Source organism: Adiantum capillus-veneris, chromosome 11 (genome assembly GCF_014529385.1).
Source record: "Adiantum capillus-veneris isolate H3 chromosome 11, ASM1452938v2, whole genome shotgun sequence".
Taxonomy (NCBI): Eukaryota; Viridiplantae; Streptophyta; class Polypodiopsida; order Polypodiales; family Pteridaceae; genus Adiantum; species Adiantum capillus-veneris.
In genome coordinates this window covers 82,675,634-82,689,009 of record NC_140941.1, presented here as the reverse complement: position 1 = coordinate 82,689,009, position 13,376 = coordinate 82,675,634, and positions in this window count along the sequence as shown.

The window sequence follows — 13,376 nt, the reverse complement described above, 5'->3', positions numbered from 1 at the left end:
AAATGATTTGAGATAATTATCAGAGCAAAAAAAAATCCTTTGAAACACGTGATAATTATCTTAATCTCAGATAATTAGTAAAACTAATTATCGAAACAGAATTACACTGTTTTCAAGAGAAAATACAAAGAGAAAAAAAGTATACTAATCCAAAATTCTTTGAGATAATTATCAAAGATAAATCACATGTTATGAAACCCGTGACAATTATCTTAACCATACATAATTAATTTAGCTAATTATCTTAGTAGAAAAACAATATTTTTGAGGGTAAATTAAAGGGGGAAATTAGTAAATCATGTGATATGATTACATGCTATGTACCAAATTTAGATTATAGGATAAAAAGGCCTTGATAATTATATTAAGGCTAGAAAAGTACTATAGATATTTATCTAAGTCAAAATATACTAATTCTAGCTGAAAACTAAAGAGGGAAATTAGTAAATCATGCTATATGATTACATGCTATTTATCAGAGCTAGATTACATGATGACAAGGTTGTGATAATTATGTCAATGATTGAAACTTAGTATAGATATTTAGTTTAGTCAAATTATACTAATTCTAGCTAGAAACTGAAGGGGAAAATTAGTAAATCATTTTATATGATTACATGCTATGAGAGTTAAATTACATGATAAAGACGTCATGGTAATTATGTCAAGGTTAGAAAATTAGTATAGATATTTATCTAAGTTCAATTATACTAATTTTAGCTAAAAATTGAAGATGGCAATTAGATAATTGAGTTGGAAAATTAAAAGATGATTAAAAGAGGTCACAAATGTTCTTAACTCCTTGTGATAATTACACCATAGCTAATTAGTGAGTTTAGAAAATTATAATTGACCAAAAGTCCTATTTTTAGTAAAAGATTAATTAAAATAAATAGACTTTGTAGTCAAAAGTTTTCAAGAAAATTTTAGTAAGTGTAAACCTGTGATATAAAGTTGAGAAAATGAAATCTTTAAGAGAAAATAAAAAGAATAAATATTAAGCTCAAAATGAGCAGATCCCAAGCTTAAAATTCGATGGGGAAATTAGTAAAAAGATATACAAAATTATAAGAAAAATTAGGATAGCTTAGAAAACCCTTAGGGAAGCTGTGGAAAAGTTATCATGTCTATATAGGAAAATACAAAATTGCTAGGTCAAGAATTTACCAATTAAGACTATAAATTTAACCTAGATTTGGGTAAAATTGGATACAAAGGTTAAATCTAGCTTTTGGATAATTTACCTAATGATTAGACGTCCTGTTTATAAGGATAAGAAGTTATGGCACCTAAAAGGACCCGAGCAAATCCTACATCTGATGATGAGGACGTAGCTCCAAAACGAACTAGAGCGTCGCACGACGATGAAGCCAGGCCTAGTAAAAGGCCTAGGGAGGAGAGTCCTTAGACGCCAGTGGCGCAGCAGATGTCCAATCAATCCCAGGTGGGTTTCCCATTCTTCAATTAAGTCTTAAAATAGTTTAAGTTCTTTTACAAGTTAATATTGATACGTAAGGAGTGAGTAAGAATCAAAAAACGAATAGTGGGTCAAAAACGGAAGGTAGCTTCCAAGAAACCAGCGTGCATTTGTTTATAAAGTAGGAAAGAATTGTTTTGGTTAAAACTATTGAATTAGGAAATATATGACTGATCATCTCGTTAAGACAACTCGTCCCAAGACACCTCCGACTCCTTGGTATAAATTGATGATAATGATGGATTTCCAGCCACGGATTAGTCGGTTACCCCCATGAACGTCGAGTTTCTACTCCGTGTCATGTCTTGATGTTTCTACATAAGTTAGGATACCGTTTTTTATCCTAGGGGAGCCGCCGGTTGAATGGGGAATTGGCATGGTGTATGGGCACCCGGAACCTTGGTTGGGGGTTTATCCACTCCGGATTGTGAATGTGAGGTCCCTGCCCTTTGTTGAGAGGAGCGGAGTACCTTTGATAGGTCTCCAATCCTGAGAAAGAAAAACCAACGGACATTGCCTTAGCTACTACGTAGCCACGGGCATGAACCGTTAGTAAAGGATTGGTCCTATCTCGCTATGGCGGAGCGTGACCACCATAACCCTATCTAAAAACTATCTATAATCAATTATACCTAAAAGTATAAATCTTAGAGTGACCAACCTGTGCGCTTTTTTCCCCATGTTTCAGAAGCACAGCTGTCAAGGTTTGTCTCTTTTAAGATTTATGACTAATAAAAAAAATTCTAGCGTTGGAAAGTTACCCGACTCATCGGGTCCACCCGTCCATAGAATGATACCGTCAGGGTATCATTCTCCCACTTTCCACACCACACTCACCCTTATTTTGTTATCTAATTACTACCACACTGTTTAAACATACATGTTCCTTTACTTTATTTATGATACTTTTTCGTTAAAATAGCCCTTCAAACAGTATTACAAACAATAGTCAAACAAGAAGTCGTCCAATTTTAAACCAACAACCCTTGGATTAGGTTCACTCAAGAATCTCTACTGGCGTTGTTATGTCCGATCAGTATATACATTATTTATAAAAATCCTTGTCCCCATGAGCGTCCCATACCGCTCAACAAGTATTCGTTGTGCTAATCTGGACGTACTCCCATCACAGCAACAACGGTGTCAATCTCGGTGTCATCCTCACGCCACGGCAAAACAAAACTACAGTATCCGGCTGGGCTAATTTGGGTGTACTCCCACCACAGCATCAGCGGTGCCATCCTGGGTGTCATCTCACGCCTCGGCAACTGCCACATAATACCGGCGCTAATAAGTAGAGAGACTTGAAAGAAACCATACCGAAGGTTTTGGACAAACATTCTTTCCTATAGCAACCAGTTTAACCAGACAATCTTTCCTACTTGTCAAACATATGACGAGTTTCTTGGGGTTAAGCCTCGTGGTTTCGGTCCGTGTTTTCTTTTCATAAGGTAAATAATATATTCCTATGGTCTCGCATATGCAATGATGCATAACTTGAAACTGCAATACTAACCTGTACCATCGCTTCGATTGGTCCGATTGGTGGAGACATAGCATGTTCCGCAGGAGTTCCACCGTTACTTATACCGGCTTCATGATCAATAGCGCCTTGTGTTCGAGCACGCTTTGGAGCCATTTTTTTGTACTACACTTATGTTATACACTTAGAACTTTAAATTGGTCAATTTCCCTGGTAATCTCCTTGTTTCCAAAGAGAATCTGTAATTTGAACCCTCGCCAACTCGGATTCACACTTAGTGTTGTTGTTTTACATCTAATTTCTATACATCAAATATTTGCTAATCGTACTTAATTAAAAATTAAATGTGTAAACTATGAGTGAAAGTTTAGGAATACATTACTTTTATGCTTCACATTTCTAATCCACTTCTAACTTCAATTTCTATACTTTAACTAAATCAAATTTTTAGTATTATTCAAAATTCTACTTAATCTAATTGACAATAAAATTGGTGAATGAGAATTTCATCATGTATAATAAGAATATGATGAGTTCTCTTATGTATTAACTTTCAATTAACAATATATAAGTTAATAGTGAAAATGTACTAACTAGAGAGAGTAGGTATACTTAGAGAGATTAGAGTAAGAGAAAACATACACACACATCTTTTCTAAAGTTAATTGAATCTTACTATCCATTAGAAAGATTAGAGTAAAAGAGAACACACACACATACTTTTCTAAAGCTAATTGAATCTCACCAATCTATTAGAGAGATTAGAGTAAAAGATAACACACACACACACACATATCCTTCTTAAAGCTAATTGAATCTTACTAATCTATTAGAAGATTAGAGTAATAGATAACACACACACACACATATCTTTCTTAAAGCTAATTGAATCTTAATAATCTATTAGAAGATTAGAGTAATAATAGATAGCACACATACACACATAACTAATTGAATCTTACTAATCTATTAGAGAGATTAGAGTAAGAGATAGCACACACACACACACATGGCTAATTGAATCTTACTAATCTATTAGAGAGATTAGAGTAAGAGATAGCACACATACACATAGCTAATTGAATCTTACTAATCTATTAGAGAGATTAGAGTAAGAGATAGCACACATACATCATTCCTAAAGTTAATTGAATGCTTAATTAATACGCACCTTATTAGTCCACTAGAGTTTTTGCTCTCTTAGTGGTTAGCGAACGCTTTCTCTCTAAGAGAAGTGGCAGTACTTCGTGAGCGTTATAAAGGCAATCTCTATGTCTAAAGTGTGAGCATGGATGCTCTATTTATAGCAGAAAAGAAAATGTCCAACTTTTTTTTCAAAAAAAGAAAAAATTTAAATATATTTTTTAAAAAATATTTTTTTATTTTTTTTCCAAAAATCATATCCGCATTTTTGGTACCTTTGTGGTACCCATGAGTTTGACCACTTTGTCATTATCATCAAAAGATAAGGCCACACAAGTCCCCTCTCTTTAAGAGTAGTCAAGAGTAGCCTCGCCTTTTTCATGTGACAGTGTGTCCCACTTTGTCCCCTCCTATGTGATCCATGTGCCTTCATTTGTCATCCCTGTGTATTCTTTTGTCTTTATAATTATTTTATTTATTTCCTTAATGATAATTTACTTTACATTTTTAAGTTAAACTTTACAGTCTTATATTAACTTTACAGTAGTAAAAGAAAATTCTACAATCAGTAAATAAGTCTTGCAATAAGTTACTTAGTGATTCATATAGCTAAACATGTCAGAATTTTGTAGCGTAAATTTTAATTTCTAGGTTTTCTCAACCTACAATTCATAATTTGAACTCGAATATCTTAAATAAGGAGTGATGGTTCAAAATAATACAAATGCGTAATAGAACTTGTGTGAGATTTGAAAGTAGAGACCTTACAATCTCCCCAACTTAGAATTTGAGATGCCATCATCTCAAGAACAGTGAAGGGTAATCCTTAAGAAGGGATGTCTCATCTTCCCAAGTAGCATCTTCTACAGGGAAATCTTTCCATAAGATAAGATGTTTTTTGATGGATCTATTCCTAAGCTTTCTCTCTCGAGTTTCTAGGATAGTATCAGGTTGGAGTTGTAGAACATATTGAGCAGGTAAAATGATTTGCTCATCATCAAGGACATGGTCAGGGTTATATACGTAAGGTTTTAACAGGCTTACATGAAATATATCATGCACTTTGAGATGATAAGGGAGTTTTAGTCTATATGCTTGATCACTTACAACCTTGATTATTTCGTAAGGTCCACAATATCGGTAGCTAAGCTTCTTATACCTTCTGAGAGACAGATTGCTCTTTTTGGGCTTTACTCGTAAGAAAACTTTGTCACCTTCTTTGAAAATCCGATCAGATCTTTGTAAGTCGGCGTACTTCTTTTGTCGATCTTGAGCCGCTTGAATATCCCTTCGAATAGCTTTGGTTTGAGCTTCCATTTCTTCAAGCATTTTATTTGAGGCTTCTACCCTTATAGTGGGGTCAAAAAAGTTAAGAGGTGATAAACATTCTTGACCATAAAGAGCATTAAAAGGTGTCATTCCAATACTTCTATGAGTAGAGGAATTGTATGCATACTCTACCAACGGTAGGTATTGAATCCACTTGCGAGGTTCTCTATTGCAGTAGGCTCTGAGGATGTCTTCAATTACTTGATTAACTCTTTCAGTTTGGCCATCAGTTTGAGGATGATAAGCAGTACTAAAACATAACTGGGTTCCAATAGCTTGAAACAATGATACCCAAAACTTTGAAGTAAACTTGGCATCACGATCACTGACAATCCTCTTGGGTAAACCATGAATTCTGAAAACCTCCTTCACAAACAAACGAGCAATATCTGAAGCTGTAAAGGTTGTCTTGACTGGGATTAAGTGAGCCACTTTAGTAATCAAGTCGACTATGACCATGATTGAATCATATCCAACTTGGACAGAAGGAAACCCGGTGATAAAGTCCATGATAATACATTCCCATTTCATTTGGGGAATATCTAAAGAATGTAATTTACCTGGCATCTTTAGTCTCTCTGCCTTAATCCTTTGACAAGACAAACACTGCTTGACATAGCGAAGGACATCACCCTTCATACCTTGCCAATAGTAGCTTCTGCGAATTGCATTGATGGTTTTGGCATAACGTGGATGTCCTGAAGTTGGGCCATCATGTGCTTCATATAGGATAGCATTCCTTCAGGTAGAATCCTTAGGTATGCATAATCGATTCCTATAGTAAGGACATACATTCCTGAAATGTCCTAGCTCGTTGCATTCATAGCATCTAAGATCTGCATTTTGAGCTCCATTTGCTGAAGCTGCAACTATTGGATGAGTTTGGTGAACCGGGTGAACTTGCCTTTGGTTCCACATCATAGACCGTCCTCTCCTTCCAGCATTCCTTAAATTTCCATTTCGTACCCTTTGAGATTTTGACATCTCTTTAGCTAAGGGTTTAGCTCTTAAAAGAGCATCTTGCAAATTTACAGGCCTCATGGATTCTAGACGAGTATTTAAAGGAGAATTTAGCCCTTGGCAGAAACGGGCAACAAGCGGTCATTCGCGGAGAATAGCGCCTAAGAGTTACAAATTTGGAGTAGTATTCTTCCACTGTAAGATGAAACTGACGTAAGTTGATGAATTCATTCATCTTAAGGGATTCGTGTGCAGGTGGAAGATAACTTCCTTTGACAGCATACTTAATGTCTTCCCAAGTTTGAGTGTTTTGAGCTACTTGATTATCTTTGTAGTGTTGTTTCCACCAAAGCTTGGCATCCCCCGTGAGACGAAACATAGCCAACATTGCCTAGTTAATGGGAGTAGTACCAGCAGCAACAAAATAATCCTCCATCTCTTCGAGCCACACTTCTGCATCGCGCTCAACTAGGGCTCCTTCCCCTTTGAATGAGGGAAGTTTAGCTTGCTTGAGAAGTAGATTTTTCTCTTGAGGAGATGTGTACATAGCACTCTGTGCAATATAGATTAAGTGAAACTTTATTGGATACTCTAACTTTAATCCACTTTAAGGCAAGACTTGATCAGACAATAATACAAACAAAAGATAATATTAATCCAAACTTTATTTATACACATATTATTTTCTACCAAGGTTGGTAGTCTTTAGGTACAAGGATTGTAATGTCTCTATATTTTGAGTTTAGTGACTACAAAAGGATAGGCTAAAGGATCAAAATAATAAGTTTCCTTTGACCCTTGAAAGCTACGAGATACACATATGGATCGAATCCTACCACCATGGATAACTTTTGTAACTTGGTTATAGACCCATTGAGTTTGAGATATCTTTTCTCCTCCCAAGGTAATGGTAGCATCCGGATTCTTAGTACCAAGGAAAAGATAAACTTCAATGATTTTTAACTCCTCTGCCCAACGAAGTTTCTTGAGATTGGTATCCATGCACCATATCTTGTCAGCATCGATGGTATAGATTCCTCCAGATGGACTCCAGTTGATACCCCATCCTCTATGCACCCTTGGAATAGGTGGTGCAAACACCCTATCCAAAATCATCATCACCCTTTTTCGAAACTGATAATTTGGTGATTGGCATGCATTTTCAAACATGATGGTGAACACCTGGAATTTCTGGTAGGCTGAATTTTCTTGTACCAGGAAAGTTCAATCTTCAATACCATATAAAAACTCAAAACAATTTTTCTAGGTTGTTCTATTATTTCAAACATTCGCATCCTTCAATATCCAAACATCAATCTAAAAATCTCCCCAAGCTTTAACCTAGGCTCTGCTACCAGTGTGAGGTCCCTGCCCCTTGTCGAGAGGAGCGGAGTACCTTTGATAGGTCTCCAATCCTGAGAAAGAAAAACCAACGGACATTGCCTTAGCTACTACGTAGCCATGGGCATGAACCGTTAGTGAAGGTTGGTCCTATCTCGCTATGGCGGAGCGTGACCACCATAACCCTATCTAAAAACTATCAATAATCAATTATACCTAAAAGTATAAATCTTAGAGTGACCAACCTGTGCGCTTTTTTCCCCATGTTTCAGAAGCACAGCCGCCAAGGTTTGTCTCTTTTAAGATTTATGACTAATAAATCAAATTCTAGCGTTGGAAAGTTATACGACTCATCGGGTCCACCCGTCCATAGAATGGTACCGTCAGGGTATCATTCTCCCACTTTCCACACCACACTCACCCTTCTTTTGTTATCTAATTACTACCACACTGTTTAAACATACATGTTCCTTTACTTTATTTATGATACTGGTTCGTTAAAACAGCCCTTCAAACAGTATTACAAACAATAGTCAAACAAGAAGTCGTCCAATTTTAAACCAACAACCCTTGGATTACGTTCACTCAAGAATCTCTACTGGCGCTATTATGTCCGATCGGTATATACATTATTTATAAAAACCCTTGTCCTCATGAGCGTCCCATACCGCTCGACAAGTATTCGTTGTGCTAATCTCGATGTACTCCCGTCACAGCAACAACGGTGCCAATCTCGGCGTCATCCTCACGCCACGGCAAAACAAAACCGCAGTATCTAGCTGGGCTAATCTGGGTGTACTCCCACCACAGCATAAGCGGTGCCATCCTGGGCGTCATCTCACACCTCGGCAACTGCCACATAATACTGGTGCTAATAAGTAGAGAGACTTGAGAGAAACCATACCAAAGGTTTTGGACAAACATTCTTTCCTATAGCAACCAGTTTAACCAGACAATCTTTCCTACTTGTCAAACATATGACGAGTTTATAGGGGTTAAGCCCCGTGGTTTCGGTCCGTGTTTTCTTTTCATAAGGTAAATAATATATTCCTATGGTCTCGCATATGCAATGATGCATAACTTGAAACTGCAATACTAACCTGTACCATCGCTCCGATTGGTCCGATTGGTGGAGACATAGCATGTTCCGTAGGAGTTCCACCGTTAATTGTACCGGCTTCATGATCATTAGCGCCTTGTGTTCGAGCACACTTTGGAGCCATTTTTTGTACTACACTTATGTTATACACTTAGAACTTTAAATTGGTCAATTTCCCTAGTAATCTCCTTGTTTCCAAAGAGAGTCTGTAATTTGAACCCTCGCCAACTCGGATTCACACTTAGTGTTGTTTTACATCTAATTTCTATACATCAAATATTTGCTAATCGTAATTAATTAAAAATTCAATGTGTAAAATATGAGTGAAAGTTTAGAAATACATTACTTTTATGCTTCACATTTCTAATCCACTTCTAACTTCAATTTCTATACTTTAACTAAATCAAATTTTTAGTATTATTCAAAATTCTACTTAATCTAATTGACAATAAAATTGGTGAATGAGAATTTCATCATGTATAATAAGAATATGATGAGTTCTCTTATGTATTAACTTTCAATTAACAATATATAAGTTAATAGTGAAAATGTACTAACTAGAGAGAGTAGGTATACTTAAAGAGATTAGAGTAAGAGAAAACATACACACACATCTTTTCTAAAGTTAATTGAATCTTACTATCCATTAGAAAGATTAGAGTAAAAGAGAACACACACACATAATTTTCTAAAGCTAATTGAATCTCACCAATCTATTAGAGAGATTAGAGTAAAAGATAACACACACACACACACACACACATATCCTTCTTAAAGCTAATTGAATCTTACTAATCTATTAGAATTATAGAGTAATAGATAAGACACACACACACACACATATCCTTCTTAAAGCTAATTGAATCTTACTAATCTATTAGAAGATTAGAGTAATAATAGATAGCACACACACACACATAACTAATTGAATCTTACTAATCTATTAGAGAGATTAGAGTAAGAGATAGCACACACACACACATACATGGCTACTTGAATCTTACTAATCTATTAGAGAGATTAGAGTAAGAGATAGCACACATACACATAGCTAATTGAATCTTACTAATCTAGTAGAGAGATTAGAGTAAGAGATAGCACACATACATCATTCCTAAAGTTAATTGAATGCTTAATTAATACGCACCTTATTAGTCTACTAGAGTTTTTGCTCTCTTAGTGGTTAGTGGACGTCTTCTCTCTAAGAGAAGTGGCAGCACTTCGTGAGCGCTATAAAGGCAATCTCTATGTCTAAAGTGTGAGCGTGGATGCTCTATTTATAGCACAAAAGAAAACGTCCAACTTTTTCTTCAAAAAAAAATATTATTTTTTAAAATATTTTTTTATTTTTTTATTTTTTTTCCAAAAATCATACCCGCGTTTTTGGTACCCTTATGGTACCCATGAGCTTGACCACTTTGTCATTATCATCAAAAGATAAGGCCACACAAGTCCCCCCTCATTAAGATTAGTCAAGAGTAGCCTCTCCTTTTTCATGTGACAGTGTGTCCCACTTTGTCCCCTCCTATGTGATCCATGTGCCTTCATTTGTCATCCCTGTGTATTCTTTTGTCTTTATAATTATTTTATTTATTTTCTTAATGATAATTTACTTTACAGTTTTATATTAACTTTACAGTAGTAAAAGAAAATTCTACAATCAGTAAATAAGTATTGCAATAAGTTAGTTAGTGATTCATATAGCTAAACATGTCAGAATTTTGTAGCGTAAATTTTAATTTCTAGGTTTTCTCAACCTACGATTCATAATTTGAACTCGAATATCTTAAATAAGGAGCGATGGTTCAAAAAAATACAAATGCGTAATAGACTTGTGTGAGATTTGAAAGTAGAGACCTCACAGTGAATAAGGAATAGGTGTCGTTTTTTCACCCTTAGGTGGTCTTGGGAACAGAAGAGTACTGGTCGTGGTTATTATCGGGAATGTTTTGATTGACAGTACCATGTCTTAAGTTTAAAGATGTCTGTTTTCTAAAAGAATGCTTTCAATGTTGTCTTTAATAATTGATTGAAGGAATTAGTGTGATGTAAAGTTAAAAGAAACTATTATTTTAAGTGTTAAAACAATGTGATAGTAATTAGAAACAAAAGAATCATGTGTGAGTGCAGGGTGGTAAGTGGGGATTGACTAAGGTTGTCAATCAAGGATGGGTGGACCTAATTAGTCAGGTAACTATCCATTCCCGTACACTTAAAGCATCTAGAAACTTCTCCACTTGGAAGAGGAGTCTACCAGTGGGGCTGTGCCCTCACATATGTTAGGGGGAAAAAAGCATTCATTAAAGCTACCTTAGCCGAATTTGTGGAAATTATACGGCCGAAATAGTTTTTTGGACTTTTTATACGTTGTCCCGTTTTCGTTGCGAGATAGGACTAGGTCTTCTTCTAAGGCTATAGACCCAAGCCATTGTCAATGGTAAAGGTCTATTCCTTGGATTTTTCTTGTTTAGAGATTCTGATTTTTATCAGACCTAGAGACCTATCAAGGATCCCATCTCGTTCTTGGTATGGCGGGTTGGGGATCTCACATGCTCCTTGTGACCTAGGTGATGCAATGAAGATGGAAAGATTCATTCATCATGGGCATAATATAGACTTTGTAAAAAGCATTAACTATCCCCAGTCTCAGTCCCAAGGCTCCAACACCTTCAAAGGTGGAGAGGGCTAGCAAGGAATGAGGGTAAGTAAGAGGAAGAAGAGACATTTATATGAGAAAGAAATAGTTCTTCACTTATCATCACTCTTCTTGCTAGCATACATAATAGCATAGTAATGAAAATGGAGAAGATGGCAAGCTCAAGCATTGAAGCATGGCTCTTGGTTGGATTTGCATTCCATACCCAAGAGTGTTGGTGTAGCTCTCAACTTCTCTACTAGCTTGGAGAAGGAGATAAATCTCTTGCACTTTGCACTTCACATAATGAGTGTGTGTGTGTGTGTGTGTGTGTGTGTGTGTGTGTGTGTGTGTGTGTGTGTGGGAGAGTATACCCCCCAAGCTATCCCCCTTCTTGCTTTGGTTGACCCCCTCTTCTAGAACTATCTGACATTTGACTGGACCTCCTCAAGCTTAGCCAATCACATGCTTAGTTCATATCAAGCAGCAAAGGTAACCTTGGGACAAGTGTCCCCCTTTCCCCTTTGAGAGAGAGGACTTGATAAATGCATAGATAATTAATTATATTAACTAAATTATCATTGGAACCCTTGGGAGGCCAACCAATAGGCTTTAGGCACACTATGAAGGCAACATGAAGAGGAGGTTGACAAGTGTCCCTGCTACTTTCTTTGTACCAAGGATGCCTTTTGTGAGGGTGTATGTGTTCTCTCTCTAACCCCTAGATTGAGGGCTCGCCCCCCCTTGTGTAGGGATATGTATTGACTTTGAACACCTTACCCCTCAAGAATATTAGTCATGAAGCACCTTAGTCAGCACGCACGACAAGCACCTTAGTCAACAATCACGACAAGCACCTCAAGCACCTTAGTCAGCAAGCACGACAAGCACCTCAAGCTTGGGCCGGGTTCCCACCTCAAGCACAGCCTTAGCTTACCTAAGGTTAAAGGATGTTTAACACTAACCTTTGGATGTCTTTAATGAAGCTAACCCTAAGGTCTTTAAGATCCATTAGCTAACCTTTCTCTTTGACAGATCATCTCTTATTTGGGTCCCTTTACTATTGGCCCCGTGTTAATATAGATAAGTGGAAGACATGATGGCCTCAAGACTTGTTCCCATTGATTCTCCCTTATTAAATGGTCGTTTTAATATGAGAAAATCATTTGGTTTGGTTAGATATTAGATTTTATGAAAAAGTACATCATGTACATCTGCATGAACAATAGGCTAATCTATAACTTTTTAGAAACCCCCATAGGTTGTACATTTGCCTGATTGGAATTACACTTGAACTTCCACCACTAAAAAGAGGCAACAAAAATGTCATGTGAGTTTACATTACTATCTCCAATACATAACTGCAAGGGCTGAACAGGATCTTCCACAAACACCACATCTCGTGATACCAAGATACGCTTTGTTTTTGGATGATAAAACTTGTAACCTTTTCTTTCAGCAGTATAACCATGTGTTTGTGGCACCAAAGCATAATCCAAACATCCAAAAATGCGCATGTGCTCAATAGAAGACTTTCTATCATGCCATGCTTCATAAGGAGTCATTGACTACAAATCTTTCATAGGACACATGTTAAGTACATAAGTGGAAGACATGATGGCCTCAAGACAAAACGAATGCGAGAAAGCTTGACTTTTGACCATACATACATAGTGTCATTTTTGTAAGTGAGTTGTTTTTCCTCTTAGCAACACCATTTTTCTAAGGCGTATACGGCACTGTACGTTGGTGTTTTATCCCATGACTATCCAAAAATGCATTAGTTTCATGAGATATATACTCCCCCCCTTGATATGAACAAAGGGTGGCCATAGTACATTTTCAGACATTTTTAGTCATAGCCAAAAATTGTTTGAAGCACATAAACACTTTGTATGTTGATTTAAGC